General features: G+C 51.2%; 1 protein-coding gene across 1 annotated transcript in view; it reads left to right on the forward strand.

Moving 5' to 3' along the window:
* Window positions 1-370: 370 nt before the first annotated feature.
* Window positions 371-21,201, forward strand: part of RPH3AL (rabphilin 3A like (without C2 domains)) — a 156,222-nt gene continuing 135,391 nt past the window's right edge. Inside the window, exon 1 of the mRNA XM_047759279.1 lies at window positions 371-417. The gene's annotated coding sequence lies outside the window, so the exon portion shown is untranslated. The remainder of the gene's footprint in view (window positions 418-21,201) is intronic.

The following is a 21,201-nucleotide window of genomic DNA, read 5'->3' on the forward strand; positions in this document are numbered from 1 at the left end:
GAAGGCTGGTGAAAGCTTTAGTGTTCCGTGATTATTTCCTTTAGTGACTGTGGCAAGTTGCCTCAGCTTGCCGGCCCATGAGTGGCGCCTTCCCTCCTCCAACCAATGAATTGAACTGAATTGCAGCAGGTGCCAGGTGCCGTTTCCGGCCCCAGAAATGATACTTGCCCTCCTGTTGTCTCCTGGGGTTGTTAGAGTGGGTCATTTGGGCGGGTGGGGACGTGGAGCTGCTTGGGGAACAGAGGGTACTGTTTGTTACTCGGTAACAGCAAGGGGCCAGCCACCCCGAGGGGCCCTGGCCTACGGGGTGACCTCAGGTCCCAGGTCCGGGCGGGGCGGGGCGGGGCGGGCGCCGGGTACCCGAGGCCGCCGCCAGGGGGCGGTCAGGGAGCGCGCCGGCGGCCGGGCGGACCCCAGGTAAGTCTGGTTCCCGGGGGCCGCCCCCCTTTCGGGGCCGGGGCCCGCCGGAGCCGGGGCGTGTGTAAGGCTCGGGGGCGGGGGCCGCGGGGCCGCTCGGGGCGGCCCGGGGACAGCAGGCGGGCCCGGGAGCTGTTGTGCGCGGGTCGGGGGCGAGCGCCGGGCAGCGCCTGGGCCCGGCCCCCGGAGCGCCTGGCGCTCGGCCGGGGGCCCGCCGCCTGCTTGGGGCCCTCGGGGAGCCGGTGGTGCGCCGGTGCTGGGGGCCGCGGGGCCGGGCAGGCCCGGGCGGGCCCGGGGCGGCGGAGGCGGGGAGCAGGTGGGCGGCGGAGGTTGGCGGCAGACAGCAGGCGGCGCTAGGGGGGAGCGCTGCGGGCGGGCGCGTCAACAAGTGCGGTGTTTACCCAGCGCTTGCGGGGCGCGCACGTGCGCGGGCGGGGCCCCGGGGTCGCCGCTGCCTCCCTGCCGGCGGGGTCGGCGCGCAGTACCCTCCGCGCCCCGCCTCGCCTGCGGTGAGGATCCCACGCTCCAGACGCAGGGCGCGGGCACCTGGCTGGGCCTGGGTCCTGGCCGTTTGGGCTTTCGGCCCTGGTTAGGTGATCAGGAGTGGGATTCCGATGGCACTTGGTGCCCAGGAGGGTGTGAGGGGGGCGGGACGGAGGTAGCTCTCCCTGGCCAGGCAGGATTCCTCACCCTGCGCGCCTCTTTCCGCCTGAGTGTCCTGCCCCGGGTTGGTTTTCCAGTCTTCCTGAAACCCCAGGTCAGGCCCACCTCCTTTTTTTCCAGGCCGGAGGTCTGGAGGAATTGTAGAAATCCAGCCATCCCTGCCATCAGAATGAGGCTCTGGCCTCATGACTCACGATGGTGCCCTGTGACACCTGCGCTGTGGCGGGAGGCAGGGCGAGGGGTGAAGCCCCCTTTCTTGGTTTGCAGTGAGGGTTCTGCTGGGAAGTTTGAGAATTTGGGCCCCTGCCCGGCTACTCAGAAGGCTGAGGACCCGATTTTCCTACCTGTGTGATCTGTGAACCTCCCCCCCGCCCCGGACGCAGTCCTGGGGAGAGGTGCATGCGAAAGGTGTAATAACCCATCCTCAGTGAGTTCAGGACCGAGGGATTCGGGAGAAAGATCAGGCCCCATGTGTGTGGCTGCGTGGGAATCTTTGACCGCCCCATCCCCCACCCCCAGCATTTGGAGGTCGGGGGGAGTCAGAGTCCCTGACACCCTAGGAAGAGCATGGGCCGAGCCAGGGCAGCCGTCCAGGCTCTGCCCCTCCCCTCCCCCACGCCTCGAGCCATCCCGCCCTTCCGCACAGGTCCAGGCCCCTCCGTCCTCCTGCCTCTGACATCCACTTGGCTTCCCATCTCTTGGGGGAAAAAAATACATCAGAGCAATAAGCTTCGTTTCCTCTTTTCTCTCACTATTGCATTTTCCCGACAAGTGCTCTGCACCTGCCTCCTGGCTCCACGCCTCGCCTCTTAATCCCTCGCAGTCTAGCTGCTGGCCCCACCGCGACGCTGAAACTGCTTCTCTGAAAATCGGCTTGTTTCCAAACACTGCTCTTCTGTCGGCTTGTCCTGCTGCCGGCCCTTCTGTCCGGGAAGCAGACCCCTGTGTGCCCGTGCCCTCTCTGCAGCCTTCTGTGCTGTGATTCCTCTCTTGGATTTGCTCTTATTTTTCCTTCCTTCCTTCTCCCCTTCTGACCCCCACCCCCTTCCCTCTTTTCTGGGGTGTTTTGTGAGGCCTGGTGTTTAGCTTCTCAGAGAACTTGCTTCAGGAGCCCTCAGCACCCGCCCCCAATTCTAGTCCTGGTCCTGGCTCCTTGGATGCCCAATGACACCCTGACTCAGCGTGTCCCCCCCTCACAGGCAGCTGCCCGCCCCTTTGCCCCAGCAGTGGGTCTCCTCCCCCTCTGTTACAGTCACTTTTCCCTGAAATGTCCCCCCAATGTCCCCCCTCTTCCTGCCCCTGCCCCCCATGACCAGGCTGCTGCTTTAGGTCTTGAATGTCTCAGGCCTGAGTTCAGAGGCCCCTTTTCTGGGCTGGTGCCAGAATCCCTTCCGTTCCCACAGTCTATGCAGCATGTCATTTCTAGGTGGACGGACCCTGCTTTTACCCGATTGCCGTTCTCCTCTGCTGGGAAGTCTTTGGAGGCTCCGCTTCCCCTCCCATGCAGAGCCCAGCTCCTCTCCCTCCTGCAGCCTCAGCCGTTCTCAGAAGCCACTTCCCTGGGGACGCCCTGCCTCTCCCATCTGCACAGGACCCCCGTCCTGGTCTTCCCACTCCACCGCGCCCTGGGGACCACAGCTGACCGTCCCCAGATATCAGATCCCTGTGTGTCCTGGAAGCCTCTTCCCTTCCTCCTGGGTCCTGGGGCGGGGTACCCTGCTGGCTGTCAGTAAAGGAATTCCTCCCCCAAACCTCCAAGAAGACGTCCCGTCATCCTTCAGAGTCTGGTTCAGATCCCACCTCCCTCCAGGACTGTTCTAGTCGCCCGGATTCCCACTGCCCGGTGCTCCTGCTGGGCTCACGGCTAGATTCACTTACAGTCCGTCCACCCGACTTAATACTTTTTTCTCTGCTATTAGCCTCTGATTGTATCAAGGCTGAGAGAGACCCTTTTCCAGCTCTTAAATCACAGCAGCCTTTTATTGAGTGGTCGGCATGTGCCGGCCTGTGCTGCTCTTTGTAGCACCCCTCCTGTGCGTTATCCTTGCCACCCCCAGGGGGCAGGGTGCCAGGCTCCTTCGCTTCGTTCTGCCCGTGAGGATATGACCCCAGCGAGGTCCAGGGACCTGTCTACACCACACAGCTTGTAGGTGGGCAGCACATAGCTTGGCACTCCAGTCTGTCTGACTTTGGAGGCTGTTTCCTGATACTTGGATTTGCTGTTTTTCCAGAAAAGCGTAAGCCTCAGTCCGCAGAGTGTGTTACAGGTCCTTCGGTACCTGGCCCAGGTGTGCAGGTGTACTGGTTGCTTGGAACTCCACTGGACTAAGAAAAGGACTTTGTTGGGAGTTCCCATCATGGCACAGTGGAAACGAATCTGAATAGGAACCATGAGGTTGCAGGTTCGATCCCTGGCCTCGCCCAGTGGGTTAAGGATCTGGCGTTGATGTGAGCTGTGATGTAGGTCACAGACCCGGCTTGGATCTGGCATGGCTGTGACGTAGGCTGGCAGCTGTAATTCCAATTTGACCACTAGCCTGGGAAACTCCATATGCCGCAGGTGCAGCCCTAAAAAGAAAAAAGAAAAAAAAAAGAAAAAAGAAAGAAAAGGACTTTGTTTTAGGTTTTTTGTTTTGTTTTTCCCTTTTGGTCGCCCCCCAGCATATAGAGTTCCTGGACCAGGGATCAGATCATAGCTGCACTTGTGACCAATGCTACAGCTGTGGCAACGCCGGATCCTTTAACCCTGTGCCAGGTGGGGATGGAACCTGCGTTCTGGTACTACAGCCTTGCCACTGATCCCATTGCACCACAGCGAGAACTCCAAGGAAAGGATTTTGAAACACAACAGATGGTTAAGGGCGGGACCAGTGACTCAGAGAAGCTGTGACAACTGCCCCAGAGGCCTTTGACACAGGCTGTGTTTTTGTGTGAGTGTGTGTGTGTGTGTGTGCGTGAGAGTTGTGGAACAGAGAACTGCGAGGAGCCCTCAGGTCATTTCTGTCGCTTAGGACACTTTTGAATGCCTTTTGTTTTTTTGATACAGAAATCGATGCCACCCTCCAAACAGGACCGCCTCCAGTTAAGTTTCTTAGGAGCTGTGCTTCCCTTCCTTCCACAGGTCACTGTCATATGAAAACAAGTTCCTCTTGTGAAAAACAGTTGCCATGGCAACTGGTAGTGCAAGGCCCCGCTCTGGCTCCTAGGTCTCTGCACCAAGTGCTTCGAGGGGCGTTTTCCATCTCTGTCTCCTACACAAAACCATCAAATGCTTCACTCCGCTCTTCCTTTTGCGTGGACATCGGAGCCATTGGGGTTTTTTGCAGGCTGTGATTTCTGGGCACCGTTAGTGCCCCAGCAGCTTGTCCCTAGGCTGCTGGCACACCATTAGTAATGACCCCGAACGGTGCCCCTGGTTTAGGTCACATTTTGAGTGAGCTCCAATGCCCTGTGGGTAAAAGGACAGTAGCTGTGGCCTTCACGCATCCTTGATGACAGGAGAGGCCGAGGGAAGAGCGCGGTCTGGCGTAGGGCGGGCATGTGGGTACAGCTCTGTTCCCGGGGGCGGTGGCGGAATTGTCTGTCTGCAGTTGGTGTCTCCTGTTGGTGTCTCCTCCGATGTGAGGGCCTTGCTCAGCTATCCTGGCAGGGGGCTGCCAGAGCAGGGGGCCTCAGGGGTGCTGAGAAGGACCGGGTGCCTTTGGCAGTAGTAATAGCCACTAACGTTGAGGGGTTCTTAGCTTATGTAGACCTTGTTCCCATGTTTAATCCTCAACCAAATGAAGACAGAAGTACTGTTGTTTTCTCCATTTTATAGGTAAGGAAAGTAATGCACAGAGAGGTTAAGGGCTTGCCCAAGGATGCACAGCAAGTAGGTGGTAGAGTAGGGCTTTAGTCCTAGGAAGTCCGACTCCTGTGGCCAGTGCTCTTTACTCGGTGCTGCATAGACAGTGGGAAGACCGCGTTTAATGAAGGAAAGGGTGAACTGGAGACGTAGAGCAGGTTGGCTTTCTCAAGATGTGACTTAAAGCAGTAATTTTCAACATTTTATGTCTTCGGAGAGGCAAAAGGCTGCAGTGAAAAGATGTGTACTAGCATGTTCACGGCAGCGCTCTCTGCAAGAGCCGACAAACTGGAACTGCCAGTGTCCGGTGGCGGTAGAGTGGCCGGGGACATCGGGGTGAATATGTGCAGTAGAACGCTGTCCCTCGAGACAGCTCGCCGCCAAGCGGAACGACGGGGATGAACCCCGCAAACACTGAGCAGAGGAGCCAGACGCAAAAGAGCACGTGCAGAAAAAAGGTGGCATGAGCGTAAGTGCTGGAGGTCGGGGAGGGGTCCCTGGGGGCACGAGGAAGGCCCCTGGGGGGCCAGCTATGTTCAGTGTCTCCGTCTGGGTGTTGGTCACATAGGTGTGTTCATATTCTCAAAACTCACCAGTTTTGGGGTGTGTGTGTATGTGTGTGTGTGTGTGTGTGTGTGTGTGTGTGTGAGACACTTCAATAACATTGACCTAAACAGGGAAAAGGGCAACAGGGACCCTAAAGTCGGGACGTGAATACCAACACTCCACTCCTGTATGAGGGCCACACACTAGTATTTTTCTTTTTTTTCTTTTTTTTTTGGTTTTTAGGGCCGCACCTGTGGCATATGGAAGCTCCCAGGCTATGGGTTGAATAGGCGCTGTAGGCGTCAGCCTACCCCACAGCCGCAGCAAGGCCAGATCTGAGCTGAGTCTGCAACCTATGTCACAGCTCATGGCGACACCCGATCCTTAACCCACTGGGTGAGGCCAGGAATTGAACCCGCGTCCTCATGGATACTAGTTGGGTTCATTAGTGCTGAGCCACAGTGGGGAACTCCCAAGGGCCACACTCTTGACACTGTACCTGGAATCTTGGATTTCTTGTGAGAGGTGGGAGGTGACATGAGGGTGAGCGCCTGGGGTTCTGGGGCGGGGGGATGCCTCTGGGGATGTGGCAGCAGGGTCAGGGGCAGCTCTGCTTTCCTTCTGTCTCTCTCTACTTTGTTGGGTTTGGGGAGCGCTTGCTCAGCTGGGAGGTGGCTGGTTGGGTTCTGCCAAGTCCGTGAAGTGGCCCTTTTCTCTCTGCCCCGAGGCCTGGGGGTGGGGGGTGGTGACACAGAGCCCTTTCTGCTGGTCAGAGCTGTCTGGCGGGGCTGCAGAAACTGCAGAATACGGCTGGTGCTACGGCCCTGCAGCACAGACATCCCCGCCCTCCAGCGGCAGTCTGCTGCCTGCAAAAACAGCAGCATTTCAAGGACTGCCCCAGCCCGGGAAGCAAGCAGCATTCACTGGGAGATCTGCTCCTCCTCTCACGTGACAGCCACATGCTGCTAAAAATACTGGAGCACCTTATGTAAGACGGCAGTCACATGGTTCGCACCTTATGTAAAGGCACTTCGCGTCCCACGGACAGCGAATCGGTTGGGTGTTGCGGTGCCCGTGGCGGGCATCGTCTTGGAGTTGCTGGTTGTTGGGCCTGGTGAGGAGAGCGAATGGTTCACTCACACACCATCGACAAGGTGATGCCGTTTCCCCTTTGGGTCCGGTGCATCCAAGCCGTGGAGCGGATGCGGGGGTTTGTACAGACGCTTCTTGCTCAGCCCTCCGCCCCTTCTCGTTTGCTGGGAGAGCAGCCTCTGATTCCCAGAAGCTCAGAAGGGGCTAGAAGGGTCTCGTCCCCATTCGAGAGGCCCCTCCGTGCATAGCCAGGAGAGAGGCTGTTGGCTTGAGGGCTGCCAGGGAGCGGAGTAGCCCATCCCATGGCCGGATGATGATTCGAATAGTTAAGGAAGAGCAGTGGAGCGAAACCAAGGTGCGGAATATGCCAGGCAAGCCAGAATGTCAAGCTGAAACTGACAAGAAGACATTTCACAGGGATGGGGGTTTAAAGCGCGGGGGGTCTAAGGCTTGGAAAGGAACGCTGTGATGGACCACAGTTTGGCACCACGTGTTCAAGTAAAAAGCATCTGCCCTGCATCGTGGGGATTCTGTCTCTCAGGGCACCCTGGCATGCATGCACAGGTGGAAAGTTCTGGAACAGCCTTTGTGGCAGGATGCCATCAGTGGTGAAAAACTGTATGTGGTTTGAATGTTCGTTGGTGGCGGGATAGTTAACAGCTCCATCAGCTCACATTTTTGTACCTGGGAGTATTAAGAGGTTTTGAGAATTGTGGGATCTTTCTATACCAATAATGACGATCCTTATATAAAGATTATAAGGTGAAGGAAGCAAGTTTCAAAGTGATAAATACATTATGATGCTTTTTATAGAAATGCTCGCACGTCTGCCTTCGTACTTTGTATGAATACAAATATATGTAACACATACCTACATACAAAAACACATAAAAAGATCTAGATGGACACATTCCAAACCTATAGTAGCTGCTCTCTCCAGGTGAAGGGGGAGGGAAAAAGGATTGTATGTATGTGTGTGTGTGTGTGATATTTAAACTTTTAAAAATAATTTTATTGCTGTATCATTTTTATGTCTCAAACAATCCATTCATTTTAAGTGTACAATCTGCTTTAAATTTTTAAAAGGAAAAGTAATTATATAATTAAAAATTAATGTCTAGGCATTCCCATTGTGGTGCTTTGGGTTAAGAATCTGACTGCAGTGGCTTCAGTTGCCATGGAGGTGTAGTTCGATCCCCCACCTGGCAGAGTGGTTAAAGGACCCAGTGTTGCCACAGCTGCAGCTCGGATTTGATCCCCAGCCCAGAAGCTTCTCTATGCTGCTGGTGTGGCCGTAAAAAAAAAAAAAAAAAAAAAAGAAAAAGAAAAATTAATGTCCAATTTAACCCCTTCCCTGATAGAAGAAGCCTTAAGTTGTGGGTGGACCGTGACACGAAGCTCACCCGGTGGTGGTTTGCATTTAGGGGCGGCTCACATAGGTAGAGCCTCTTCCTTCTCTTATGTGTTTACTTTGGCCATGCTCACGGCATGCAGAAGTTTCTGGGCCAGGGAGGGAACCTGCTCCATAGCAGTGACCTGAACCACAGCAGTGACAACACCAGATCCTTAACCCAGTGGGCCACAAGGGAACTCTCCAAATTCTTCCCTCTTTTGAGCTGAGATCTTGAGATCCGCCTCTTTGTCCCTCTGCTTCTGGGCCTGTCCCTTTGGAGCCAGCTCAAATTTAGTGTCCCCTTTTCCATGGGGCAGGATTTTCAGCAGTACAAGATCCCTGTCATGCCTGCTTCCTCTGGGAAGAAGGACCTGCCTCTTTCAGGGGCTCCTTGTAGAGTCTGTAGCTGTTATGGGTCACCCTCCAGGCTGTGCTGGGCACTGGCTCATCAACCGTCCTCCTAACATTTTACAGAATTGGACCCTCCCCTGATGAGGCTTGACCTTGCCATAACACCTTTAAAAAAATAATGGTCATCTGGAGTTCCCGTCGTGGCTCAGTGGTTGACGAATCCGACTAGGAACTGTAAGGTTGCAGGTTCGATCCCTGGCCTTGCTCAGTGGGTTAAGGATCTGGCGTTGCCGTGAGCTGTGGTGTGGGTTGCAGACGCAGCTTGGATCCTGCATTACTGTGGCTGTGGCATAGGCCGGTGGCTACAGCTCCAATTAGACCCCTAGCCTGGGAACCTCCATATGCCTCGGGAGCAGCCCTAGAAAAGGCAAAAAGACAAAAAAAAAATTTTTAATAATAATGGTCATTTTCAGCGGGTTAAGGATCCAGCATTGTCGCTACTGTGGCTTGAGTTGCAGTTGTGGCTCAGGTTTGATCCTTGGTCCAGGAACTTCTACATGCCGTGGGTGCAGCCAAAAATAAAGATAAAAAAAATAAAAAGGAAAAATGTCATTTTAAAAAAAATCTTAAAAGTAGTTCAGGAGTTCCCACCATGGCACAATGGGATCAGCGGCATCTCTGGAGCACTGGGATGCAGGTTTGATCCCCGGCCCAGTGCAGTGGGTTAAGGATTCCATGTTGCCACAGCTGTGGTGTAGGTTCCAACTGTGGCTTGGATCTGATCCCTGGCCTGGGAACTCCATATGCTGAGAGGTGGCCAAAAAAGAAAAAAAAAAAAAAAGTAATTCCTATTCATTATGGAAAACGTAGACAAATACACAAAAGCACAAAGAAAAACTAAACATCTGTGATTCCCAACCTCCACAGATAACCACTGTTTAATATTTAAGAGATTATTCCATATAAATGATTGTATAACCTCTGTTTTATTTAATGTTTGCTTATCCATAAGAATATTGACCGGCCTATATGTCGTACATTTTTTCAGTGCGGTGCCTGTTTTTCCGTTATATTCGTTACACGTAGAGAAGGTTCTAAGGTTTTGGGGTGTTGTGAACACACGTTTGTGTTCTCCTGAGATGCGTATGTTGAAGCCCTAATTCCAACCTGATGGTCTTTGGAGATGGGCTGTTAGGGAGGTAATTAGGGTTAGATGAGGCCGTGAGGATGGGGCCCTTGTGATGCGATTAGTGCCTGGAAGAGAGCCCTCACCAGGAACTGGATGGACTGGCACCTTGATCTTGACCTCCAGCCTCCAGAGCTGTGAGAGAGAAACATCTGTGGTTTAAGCTGCCCAGTCGGTGGTATTTTGTTTTGGCAGCCTCAGCAGATGGAGCTGTGTGGTTAAGTCTATCAGACCTTTCATGACTTCTTCTTGCTTTTGGGTTTGAAAGCTCTGCCCCACCCCAGGGTCAGAGAAATAGTCACTGATATTTTCTTCTAGTTCTTTATTTGGTGTCAGCTTTCCCATTCAGCTCTCTCTTTTGCATTCAACTCTAATAAACCAAAATGGTTTATGGTAGGAGATAAGAGCCTGATTTTCTTTCTTTCTGAATTGTCCACCAATTCTTCTTTTTTAAAGGCATGGTTTGTTTGTTTGTTTGTTTGTTTATGTGTGCTTTTCAGGGCCTCACCTGCGGCATATGGAAGTTCCCAGGGGGCCAACTGGAGCTGGAGCTGCTGGCCTACGCCACAGCCACAGCAACGCCAGATCAGAGCTGTGTCTGCGATCTACACCACAGCTCACGTCAACACCGGATCCTTAACCCACTAAATGAGGCCAGGGATCGAACCTGCAACCTCATGGTTCCTAGTCAGACTTGTTTCCACTGAGCCGAAACAGGAACTCCTCTTTTTTTTTTTGGCTTTTTAGGGCCTCTCCTGTGGCATATGGAAGTTCCCAGGCTAGGGGTTGAATCGGAGAAGCAGATGCTGGCCTACTCCACAGCCATAGCAACTTGGGATCTGAGCCACATCTGCAACCTACACCACAGCTCTTGGCAATGCTGGATCCTTAACCCACTGAGCAAGGTCAGGGCTTGAACCCACATCCTCGTGGATCCCAGCCAGGTTCTGTGCTGAGCCACAACGGGAACTCCTCCACCAATTCTTTTAGTTCTGTTTCTTCTCCTACCAACTAGATTTGAAATTTAAATTTATTTTTTTGAATAGCCAGTTGACCCTTGAACAACACGGGTTTGGACTCTGTGGGTCCGCTGGTACCCAGGTGTCTTTTCCCTCAGTAATTACTGCAGCATCACCCAAGCTGTGGTTGATTGACCCTGGGTATGTGCGACTGTGACAGTGGATTGGGGGGGCTGACTGTCAAGTTACACGGGAATTTTCAAGTGCAAGAGGGTTGATGCCTCGGACCCCCCCCCCCACATTGTTCGGGGTCAGCTATGTGTGATAACCATGTTGTTCAAAATTCAAAAAGGCAAAACACCAGCATCTCCCTCCCCCTTTACGCTTCAGCCTCCCAGGTCCAGTCCCCCGTGGTGCTGGGTTAATAGACGTTAGTCTTGGATCCTGGTTTCCTTCGCTCTCGCCCCGCCTGACTCTGAATGTTAGTTTTATGATTGTGCGCAAACATTCGCGCTTCCAGGGTTTCTCTTTTTTTCATCACCTGACCTTTTTCTTCCCCTCTCACATTTTTTATTATGACTTTATATAACCCCTGGCAATACAAATTCTTTCTCAGCGTGTCTTTGTTCACACCTGCCCATTGATTCACTCCTCTATGTAAAATTTATAATCATTTTATTGCTCTCCTGCCCATGTCATTAGACTCTCATTTGGAGTGACATTACATTTATGAAATAATAATGATACTGAGGTTTCCCTCTCTAGAAATATGGTCTGTACAATATTGATGCATGTCTTCTCTCCTGTCATTCCTTTTTTTTTTCTTTTTCTTTTTTTTTTTTTATGGCACCCACTAAAGTTTCATTGATGTCTTTATGGAGGCTGTGAACATTTCTTGTGAAGTTTGTTCCTAGGTGTTTTACGTTTTCTGTTGCCAGGGAATAGCATCATTTCCACTCTCCCCTCTTATTTTTAACTGGATATTGTTGGAATATCAGAAAGGACTTTTAACTGGATATTGTTGGACTATCAGAACTAATTAAAACTTATTATGAGATATATGTCTACGCATATAAAACATACATGTACAGTTTAAGGAAGGATAACAAAGCAGCCATATGCCCACCTAACTGAAGACAGAGCGTTAACAGCCCTTTAGAAAAATTGCTTTTATGCCTCTTCCTACATGGATCGTCCTCTCTCTGCATTCCCACGGGGCGCACTAACCTCGATTTCATTCTCATCATTAACCTGCTATTCTCTATAGCTTTATCGTCTTTATCATGTAGGCTTGTGTCTTTTTTTTTTTTTTTTTTGGCTTTTTAAGGCTGCATCTGCAGCATATGGAAGTTCCCAGGCTAGGGGTCGAATTGGAGCTACAGCTGCTGGCCTATGCCGCAGCCGCAGCATTGCGGGATCCGAGCTGCATCTGTGACCTATGGCGCAGCTCACGGCAACACTGGATCCTTAACCCACTGAGCAAGGCCGGGGATCGAACCCATATTCTCGTAGAGACAACAGTTGAGTCCTTATCCTGCTGAGCCATAACAAGAAATCCAAATTTTGTATACTTTTGAAATTCTATAATGGAGTCACACTGTATTCCAGTTTTTAATAGATCCATTTGCATGTGTGTTTATGTTTTTGAGATTCATCACATTGTATGGAGCTACAGTTCATTCCTTTTTTACTGCAATTGTCAAGGCACCCAGTGTTTATCCCCCTGCGCTTGAATTTTTTTTTTTAAGGGCTTCACCCTTGGCAAATGGAAGTTTCCAGGCTAGGGGTCCAGTCGGAGCTACAGCTGCCGGCCTACCCCATAGCCACAGCAATGTGGGGTCCTAGCTGTGTCTGCCACCTACACCACAGCTCACGGCAACGCCGGATCTTTAACCCACTGAGTGAGGCCAGGGATCGAATCTGCGTCTTTATGGTTGCTAGTCAGATTCATTTCCACTGAGCCACTACGGGAACTCCGAGCTTTGGGCTTTTTTTAGTTTAGGGCTAATATAAATGGAGTGGCCATAAGTCTTATTGACATATATTTTCATTTCTTTTATGTATGTTATTTCTCTTCTATGTTTTACTTCTATGAAGAGTAGAATTGCTGGTTAGTTATAACTTTGTTTTTTATTGACACATAAGATCCATTCACAGAGTTCCCTGGTGGCTCAGCAGGTTAAGGATCCAGTGTTGTCACTGCTGTGGCTCTGGTTACAACTGTGGCACGGGTTCAGTCCCTGGCCCGGGAACTTCCACATGCTGCAGGTGTGGCCAGGAAAAAAAAAAAAGATCCATTCAGAAACAGCATACATTCTAAGTGTACTCCTTGTCTACCTTTTTTTTTTTTTTTTTCTTTTTATGGCTGTACCTGTGGCATATGGAAGTTCCCAGGCCAGGAGTTCAATCAGAGCTGCAGCTCTGACCTACGCCACAGCTGGGGCAATGCTGGATCCCTAACCCACTGAGCGAGGCCAGGAATCGAACCTGCATCCTCACGGAGACAACGTTGGGTCCTTATCCCTTTGAACACAGTGGGAACTCCTGCTGGTCTCATTTTTACAAAGTGAACACACCCATGTAGCCATCACCCAGGTCAAGGCCTGGGGTCTGGCCTAAGTTGGGCCACGCTGCTGGACCGGCTTTCCGGGATCTGGAATCTAAGAAGGGCGAAGCAGGAAGGGAAAGGGTATTGGAGCCACTTATTCTTGAGGCGGCAGCTGATGAGACCTTGAGGCCCCGGCTCTGCAGCTGTGAGGGATCCTGTGTTCTTCCACGTCGGGATTTTCAGGCTTCCCATCAGTTTTGAGTTACCAGGTATCCTGCCTGGTTTCTGTTGCTCGCCATCCAAGAATCCTGTTGGATACAGTGCGCCCACCTGCCAGCACCAAAACTGTAGTGGAACATGCCCCTCCTATCGCTAAAATCCAGCGTAGAAGCTGCCTCGAACCAATCCTTGAGTCTTTGCATGACCCCACTTGAACGCTGGGATTCCTGGGCTGATGTGACAAGGTGAACTTTCAAACAGAGCGTCGCTTGACCTGTAACTTTTTAATTTTTTTTATTTTTTTGTCTTTTGTCTTTTTTGTTGTTGTTGTTGTTGCTATTTCTTGGGCCGCTCCCGCAGCATATAGAGGTTCCCAGGCTAGGGGTCGAATCGGAGCTGTAGCCACCGGCCTACGCCAGAGCCACAGCAACACGGGATCCGAGCCGCGTCTGCAGCCTACACCACAGCTCATGGCAACGCCGGATCGTTAACCCACTGAGCAAGGGCAGGGACCGAACCTGCAACCTCATGGTTCCTAGTCGGATTCATTAACCACTGCGCCACGACGGGAACTCCTGTAACTTTTTTAAATGGGAGGCAGAGCCACTTCAAACATTTGCACTTTGTGAAGGCTGGTTTTAATTTTTTTTCCCTAACTTTAAATTTAGTTCCCAATTTTGAAACAATTTTCTCTCTCTCCCCGGTGGAAATTAATGGAGAACACTGGCTTAATTTAGAAGGGGAAATGTAGGAATGTATATGATTTTGGACTTCGTTTTTGGAAACCAGGTTTATTTCTCTTCGAGGTAGAGCACAGGGGGTTAGATGAAGAGGTGCTTGGTGCGGTGATCAGATAACAAGGGCTAGGAGTTCCTCCTGCACTTGGTGGGTTAATGCGTCTTGTCTCTGTGGAGGCACCAGTTCAGTCCTCAGCTATGGTGTAGGTCACAGCTCTGGCTCAGGTTCGATCCCTGGCCTGGAAACTTCCATATGCTGCAGGTGCACCCGAAAAATAAAAAAATAAAAATAAAAAAGGTTAAGGAAAAGGAAACAAGGGCTGGATCCCAAGTTCTTTGGCACCCCCCCGCCCCTGCCCAGGGATCCTTTGTCTAAGAAGATTAGCATTGAACTTGTTCTGCTCTAAGTGGGCCTCATTTACAAGTAAAAAAAGAAATGAATTCTCTTCTGGTTTCTTTTTTAATGTCATTGAATCACACAGATTAGTGGCAGGAAACGACCCAGTTTCAACTGGTCGCAGAGTTGTCAGTGCTTGTCCTCGTTAATGTCAGGGTTTGGGCAGGTGTTTGATCGGGGGGCATTGGTACCATGGGCGAGGCTCACCACCAAAAGGTCAGAGATGAATGTGAACTTCTTTCTACCTCCAAACAGTCGTGATCTGGCCAGGCCGTGGTTCGGAGCAGCCGCTAGGCTGCCCACCTTTCCCAGATGTCATCCCTCTGCTTTTCTCGAGGTCCCTGCAGTGACGTTCTTTACCCGCCAGCTTCTGATCCTGCTGGTGGTTCCCCTCATTTGCAAAAGTCACTGCTTGGGGACCAGGGACCCTGGTCTGAACATAAAGCCCTTTCTCCCACTCCCTGGCTTTGTTTGGACACTTACGCTTCTGCCCTGAGCACAGTGGAAAGGGCGCGTGGCTCTTGGCCACGTGATCGCCCCATCTGCAGGCTTCTGTGGCGCAGGTGACCAGCCGCTTTGAGGGTCTTGCTTGGCCTGAGCTGCAGGTGGGTGTGGTGGGTCTGCCAAAGGCGTGTTTGTGGGTTGAGTGCCATACGGAAGAGGGCACCGCACAGAAGAGGGTTTCCGTCTGTGGTTTATGATGGCAATTTTTCCGCAAAGGGCTATGAAGCATCTTGTTTCAGAACTGTCACGTTATGACAGAGATTTTTCCAACTGGTGGAAGAGATAACGCCTCCAACGCTTCTCACTTCACGTAAAAGGGCCTCTTAGGCTGGGATGGCCTCAGATTTCGCCAAACCCATCTTCAGGTTTGGGTGGCATGTGGTGAACTGGGTCACCCCGGACGGGGAGTTGGGGGATAATTTAGCAAAGGGAGAAACTCGGGGTGAGAAGGCCCTGCATGGGATCTAAAATGCCTTTACAGAATCGAGACTTTGCATCTAGGTCACTCTGAGGTCAGGGCAGAGAGGACAGGCCCTGGGGACAGCCAGGACTCAACTGTGGGCTGGCCTCACTTGGTGACCTGATGTCCATGCGTGGGCCCACACAGCAGTGAGTCAGGAGCTGAAGGCTGGACTCTAATCCCAAGCCAGGGGGCAGGGAAATAAACTGCCCACCATTAGGCCGTGGCCGAGCGTGGCTGCCTCATACTGTAACAGAGAGTGAAGAATGGACGCCTGGTGATTCGGCCGACTTCAGGACGAGTTTCATTTATTTACTCAGTATATATTTTTTGAAAGGCTACAGTATGACCAGTAGTGTGTTCCCTCTGGGGATAGAGTGCTGAACAAAGCAGGTTCATTCCTTGCCTTGTCCTTATGGAGCTTACATTCTAGCGATAGAAACAAACTAGGGGCGTTCCCATCGTGGTGCGCTGGAAGTGAATCCGACTAGGAGCCATGAGGTTGTGGGTTTGATCCCTGGCCTCACTCAGTGGGTTAAGGATCCAGCTGTGGTGTAGGTCGCAGACACGGCTTGGATCCTGCGTTGCTGTGGCAGTGACGTAGGCTGGCGGTTGTCTCTCCAATTGGACCCCCTAGCCTGGGAACCTCCATATGCTATGGGTGTGGCCCTAAAAAAGCAAAAAAAGCAAACAAACTAGGGAGCTACTTCTGTGATTAATTGTTTAATTACAATCATGATCGTCTCTAATAAGTATGCAGCCCTGGGGGGGGGGGTGTCATATACAAAAGGGAGTCCAGGGAGAAAGATGGTTGAGTCAGAATTGAAGGGTAAGACTTCACTAGAGAAAGGATTCTTAATCAGACTAACTGTCAACTTCTCATCTGAAACTGGAAGCCAGAAGGCAATGGGATGACAGTGCGGAGACAAAAAGATGGGCAACAAGAAGTCGATATCCAGAAAATGATATTCTTGAAAACTGAAGGGGATGGGAGTTCCTGCTGTGGCACAGCAGGTTAAGGATCCAGCATTGCTGCTGGATAGTCGTGGCATAGGTCACATCTGAGCCTCAGATTTGGTCCCTGGCCCAGGAACTTCCATAACCTGCAGGCACAGGTGAAAAAGAAAAAAAAGAAGGCGAAATCAAGACATCCCAGATAAATAAAACCTGAATGTGTTGCTATGAGACCTGCCCTCCATGAAATACTATAGGGAACCCTTCAGGCCGAAGTGAAAGGACCCGAGACAGTGACTCAAATTCACATGAGATAAGGAGCACCTTTAAAGGTATAAAGGTATTTTGTTGTAACTCTTTTCTTATCTGTGTAAAGCAAGAATTATAAAACTGTATTGACAAGTTTATAATGTACAAAGATGTCATTAGTATAATAATAGCATAATAAAAGGGGGAAGAAAGCTATATTCGAGCAAAGTTTTTGTGTGTATTAAAATTAAGTTGGCATTAATCAGAGCCAGATTGTTTTAAGTTAAAATGTTAGTTGTCATCTCCAGGGCAACCACTAAGAAAATAATTTAAAATATGTAATGAAAGAGAATTAAAATGGTATGCCAGAAAATACCTGTTTAACACCAAGGAAGGGAGGAATGGAAGATGATAGGAACAAAGACATATCAGACCACGTAGAAAACGAATAGCAAAAGGACATAAATCCTATCAGTCAGTATATTAATTGCTCCAATAAAGAGACAGAAATTGACAGAATAAGTTAAAAAAACCCCAACTCTATGCTATCTCCAAGACACTTTAGATTCAAAGATACACGTAGATGGAGTTCTCACTGTGGCTCAGTGGGTTAAGAACCCGACTAGTATCCCTTAGGATGCGAATTTGATCCCCGGCCTTGCTCAGTGCAGCTTAAGGATCCGGCATTGCCACAAGTTGTAGGTTGCAGATTCAGCTCAGATCCTTTTGTTGCTGCAGATGCAGCTCCGATTAGACCCCTAGCCTGGGCATTTCCATATGCCACAGGTGTGGCCCTAAAAAAAAGAAAAAAGGAAAGATACACATAGGTGGCAAGTAAAAAGAGAAAGATATGCCATGCAAGCAGTAGCTAAGAGAAACCTGAAGTGACCACACTAACATCAGACAAAATAGATTATAAGACAAAAATAGTACAAACAAGGATGTTTTGTAATGATAAAAGGATCCATCTATCGAGAAAGCATATCAGTAATAAACATATATGCACCTAACAACCAGCCCCTCAAATACAAGAAGCACAGACTAACAGAAATGAAGGGAGAAATAATACCAGTTGGAGACTTCAAGGTTCCACTGTCAATAATGGACAGAACAGGTAGGCAGAGGAACAAGAGGGAACTAGACCTGAAAAGCACGGTAAACCAGGTAGACCCAACAGATATTCATAGAACACTCCACCCAACAACAGCAGAACACACATTCTTCTCATGTGCCCATGGCATGTTCTCTATGAGGGAACATACATTAAGTCGTAAAACAAGCCTCAGTACATAGTACAGAGTGTTCTTTGACTTCAGTGGAATGAAATTATAAATCAGTAACAAAAAAGTAAATTTGGGAAATTCACAAATATGTAGAAAGTAAATCACTCCTGAATAAGCAAGGGGTCAGGGAAGAAATCATAATAGAAATTAGAAAGTACTTTGAGGGAGTTCCCTTCATGGCTCAGTGGTTAACGAACCCCACTAGGATCCATGAGGATATGGGTTTGATCCCTAGCCTCGCTTAGTGGGTTAAGGATCTGGCGTTGCCTTGAGCTGTGGTGTAGGTTGCAGACACAGCTCGGGACCAAGTTGCTGTGGCTATGGTGTAGGCTGGCAGCTTGTAGCTCCGACTGGACCCCTAGCCTGGAAACTTCCATATGCCACAGGTGCGGCTCTAAAAGCAAAAAAGAAAAAAGAAAAAAAAAAAAAGAGAGAAAATACTTTGAGATGTATGAAAAAGAAAACACAACTTACCAAAACTTATAGGATGCAGCTAAAGCAATGCTTAGGAGGAAATTTATAGCTGTAAATGCTTATATTTAAAAAGAAGAAAGACCTCAAATCAATAGTCTGCTTCCACCTTAAGAAACTAGGAAAAGAAGAAAAAACTAAATCCAAAGCAAGCAGAAGGAAAAAGTAATAAATATTAGAGTACAAGATGGAGTTCCTGTCGTGGCGCAGCTGAAACGAATCCGACTAGGAACCATGAGGTTGCAGGTTCGATCCCTGGCCTCACTCAGTGGGTTAAGGATCCGGCGTTGCCGTGAGCTGTGGTGTAGGTTGCAGATGTGGCTCGAATCCCACTTTGCTGTGGCTCTGGCGTAGGCCGGTGGCTACAGCTCCGATTCGACCCCTAGCCTGGGAACCTCCATGTGCCGCAGGTATAGTCCTAGAAAAGACAAAAATGGCAAAATAAAATAAAATAAGATTACAGCACAAGAAAGGGAAGTAGAGAAGAAAAAAGAGCACCTGTTGTAGGATCCCATTCATATGAACTGTCCAGAATATGCAAATCCGTAGAGACAGATTAGTGGTTTCTTGGGGCTGGGAGAGGACGGATGGGGAGTGGCTGCTAATGGGGACAGGGTCTCTTTCAGGGGTGATGAAATGTTCTGGAATAGTGGTGATGGTTATATAACTGAATGTGCTAAAACCAGTGACGTGTACATTTTAATAGGGTGAATTTGCTGGTATGTAATGGTGTTGATACAAAAATCCAAACAGAGGTAACTAGGCAGCAGGGGTTGGGGAGGAGCAGGGTCAGGGGACGCGCCCCCCAGGGAGGAGGACCAGGGCGTCTGCAAACCCCATGGGGAAGGGGTGTGGGCTTACGGAGGCCCTGGGTCGGGTGGGAAGTCTTTGCTTGTATCGTTTGAGCAGGGGAAAGCCATGGGAGGATTTTTGCAGGCGGGTCTGCTGCGGGGCTGGCATTTTGAAGAGCTTCTTGTGACCGTGTGAGAACAGACTGGAGAGGCCAGGAGTGGGTTTGGGGAGGCATCTGCCATAGACCAGGTGAGCGGAGCCCACCTGTCAGGGAGGTTAATTGTTCAAGGTCCCCTCACCAGACCAAGCCGGACCTGAGTCCCGCCAGCCCCACCAGCTCTGCTGTCCATTTTTTTGGCTGTACCCACAGCATATGGAAGTTCCCCAGGCCAGGGTTTGAATCCAAGCCGCAGCTGCAACCTACGCCACAGCTGTAGCAACGCAGGATCTTTAATCCACTGCACCGGGCCAGGGATCCACCCGAGCCCCCGCCTCAACCTTCACTGCTGCAGACACAACCCCGAGTCCTTAGCCTGCTGCACCAGCGCGGGAACGCCTCCCCACGCTCCCAGGTATTCTTAAATCAGCCGAAGAGCAGCGGAGATTCCCCTGCTTACTGGAGAGGGGGATTTATTTCCAGGACACTGGAGCATCTCACAGAAGCCCAGGCCCCTGGAAGGGCTGGATCCAGCATGTGGACCAGAGGGCAGCCCGGGAGCCCTGGCTCTGCCTTTGTTCGCTCGCCTCTCTTCGGCTCTCCTGTTCTTTCCCCCACTGATCACCACCTTTCCCGTCTCTGGGCGTTTCCACCTGGGGAAAATGCCCCTCCATCGGCGCCTCACTTTGCATCCTGGTGTTGCAGAGAGCAGCTGAATCGAGAGGTCGGTCTCTTCGCTTGTTTCCCAGGTTCTCGAGGAAGTGACTTCCATACGCCAGCCTGGGCTGATGGCGCCCCTGGAAGGGTCAGCTGGGCCCAGGGGGCTCGTCCCAGTGCCGACACGGGGCTTCTGGAGCCCACCCTTGAAGGCCACTGGGCAGCTACGTCGGGCCGAGGAGAAGAAGGGACATCCTGCAGGATGCCAAGGGACCTTACCTCATGCACCCCTCCACCCCCACTTTGGCGAAGTCACTGCCTAGCATGGGTCTGCCTCCGGGATAAACTACACAAGGCCTTATTTTGTCCCTTGAACTCGTTTGCACAACAGCCCTCTGACTGTCCATCCCCCACCCCCGCACTTCCCCCCCCCCCCCCCCCCCCCCCCCGACCCCAGGCCCTCACGTTCAGCCCCTGCCTGGGCAGGGAACATTCCAGAATCTAGAATTAGCCACATTACCTTTGTGACATCTGTCAGTTCCCCTAGAAGAGCAAGGCCTAGCCCACGCTCTGCTGAAAAACTTGTTGAAAGGGAGCCCAGTTATTGTCACGGTCTCATTTTCACCTGCTGTTCGACATGCAGGGCTGTCGATTAGGGTGCCTGGAACCCTGGGGATTGTGGAGTGAATGAGCCTCTGATGGGGGACAGGAGGGGTCAGGAAGTGTCGGGGAGGTGTGGTGGGAGCCCTGCGGGAGGGTCACCCGCCAATCACGTCCCTAGCGCCACTGTTTCCAGCCTCAGCTCGTTTTTCTCTAGCTGGCCTGCCCTTAACCGCGCAGGGCTGCCCACCCTTTCTGCGGGGGATGCTGTGGGCAGGGGACGGTGGGCAGGGTGCTGACGGAGGCCTGGGAGCCCCAGCCCTTCACGAGGGGGGGTAGCGATTTCCAGTGCCAAGGAGGGGGATGGGTCCCGGACGGGGCTTTTTCTCTTGCCGTGAGAAGCAGGGAATTGAAGTCTTTGAGTCAGGCGCTCTCTCAGACGTCCGGGGTGGGGGACAGGAAGGACACTGCATACAGATGTCTTTTCTCTTTGAATTCCTGCAGCATTTATAGGAGGCCGTGCGGTTTGGCAGGTTCTTCACGGCCGTGTGCTGCTTGCCTGGAGTGTTGTGCCCAATCCTAATAATGACGCTGGTGGCGTGCCCGCAGCTGGTGCCTTCCCTCTGATTGGCAGTCACAACCCTCTCTGCTTAATTTCTGCTGTAACCTAGCAAAGGAATAAGGCAGATGGTTGTATATGCATTTAAGATCTGCGAAGCCCT

Source organism: Phacochoerus africanus, chromosome 14, assembly GCF_016906955.1.
Source record: "Phacochoerus africanus isolate WHEZ1 chromosome 14, ROS_Pafr_v1, whole genome shotgun sequence".
In the NCBI taxonomy this organism is placed as follows: Eukaryota; Metazoa; Chordata; class Mammalia; order Artiodactyla; family Suidae; genus Phacochoerus; species Phacochoerus africanus.